At 44.7% G+C, this 1518-nt stretch overlaps 1 non-coding gene across 1 annotated transcript; it reads right to left on the bottom strand.

The window, feature by feature from the left end:
- Positions 1–852: 852 nt before the first annotated feature.
- On the bottom strand, positions 853–979 carry LOC119388463 (U5 spliceosomal RNA). The gene has a single exon (XR_005182744.1). It is a non-coding gene; the product is annotated as a U5 spliceosomal RNA (small nuclear RNA).
- Between the last annotated feature and the right edge of the window lie 539 nt (positions 980–1518).

Genomic DNA, 1518 nt, shown 5'->3' with positions numbered 1-1518 from the left:
CGTGGCGGTGTTCATCGGTTAGTCGGAAACGCAAGTTTGGTTTGATGAACTTCATTCTCGAGAAAGTATGTTCACTGACAAATGTACTGTCGAACGTTGTTGCTGCTGCTAGTTTCTTCAAAACTCGAAAACGTTGAGTCTGTGCATGCTGCCTGCGTAAAACACCACAGTGCCTTTCGCATCAAATGCGTCTTCGAGCTCATCGTCTGTCTGCAGATCAGCCAGTTCCAACTGGTACATATTCCCACCTTAAAATGATTCTGAAAGAATCGGATGCTGCTCGAATGTTTTTGAAAATCAGAGAACCTATCTTCGAACTCCCTTCGAGCCCCGTAATATGTGACAGGGTTTTTCTGTGGGAAGCGGTGTGTTCGTATCTCCCACAAAACTTTTGCAGCAAGGGACGTGACAAACATTAGACTCACTACATCCTGCTGTTGCAAAAAGTTGAGTTTCAGCTCAAAAGCCTCAACGTCTGCGTTCCGGACACTAGTTTCCCTTTTCCTTGGACCCTTCTTTCCCTGACCTAGTGTTTCTATTGAGAATCTTTCGCCCCCCCCCCCTTTTTTTTTGGACATGTGCAAAGAAAGGATGTGAAGATGTTATCTGGACAAGTGTGAAGATGGGACAATGACAACCGATGCGGTCTTTCTTCGTTGCTGTCTAACCCCATTTGATGTGAAAACTGCCTTGTCGGCTTTCGGGTATGAAGTGACAAGGGGGGGGGGGGGGCAGAGAGGTGCTGGGCCGCAGGTTGCCAATCCCAGCTTTAAAGGATAGATTGCAGCCTCTTCGTTAACTCCATGGCCGTGTCGAACGAAATTATTCTGATTTTTTGGTTTCATGACGAGGCCCCGTCCAAGCGGACAGGGCCTTTCATAAATTCGCCTGTTGGCTCATATTGTAGCGCCTCTCCCCACGGCAATCTTTAGTAAAAGGCGAAAGATTGGTGCGTATGTATGAGGAGAGGCCTGAGCGAGAGCATACTAGTCGCAAGGTGCGCCTAGAGACCATACGTATGAAGACCGTGCCAGATGAGTGCGTTGGCTGCACCATTGCACACGTCTTTAATGAACGTTTACAACGCAGAAGTATCCAGTTTTTACATCTTACGCTGCAAAAATCTGTCTAGGCTCTTTCTTTTAACCAGAAATAATGTTTTTCAATGTGCCAACTTGCCAAATCTTCGATTGTATTGTAACGATATTGCACGAGCAACTTTTCAAGATGACCTTTGAAGCCACGCACGTAAATTCCACGCCAAGAGATGGCGAGAGCTTTCAACGCGTTTAGAAAAAAGGATCCTTATTTTTGGCGCATGAGCGAAGCAAACGAATTTTATCTTCAATACACGTTTTATTTATATGTGACAAGAATACTCAACATTACAGAAAGACAGCTTGTTCACACAGCTGTCTTGTTACTTTCTTGTTTTGTTTGCAGTTTTTCGGTGTTTACTTGTAGTGTTTCCCTCGAAGTGTGTAAGAAACGCTTTTTTTTATTAAAAAGGTAAGCACT

The sequence above is a fragment of the Rhipicephalus sanguineus genome, chromosome 3 (assembly GCF_013339695.2).
Source record: "Rhipicephalus sanguineus isolate Rsan-2018 chromosome 3, BIME_Rsan_1.4, whole genome shotgun sequence".
Lineage (NCBI taxonomy): Eukaryota > Metazoa > Arthropoda > Arachnida > Ixodida > Ixodidae > Rhipicephalus > Rhipicephalus sanguineus.
The sequence above is the reverse complement of the archived record's forward strand: the minus strand, read 5'-3'. Positions and strand labels throughout refer to the sequence as shown.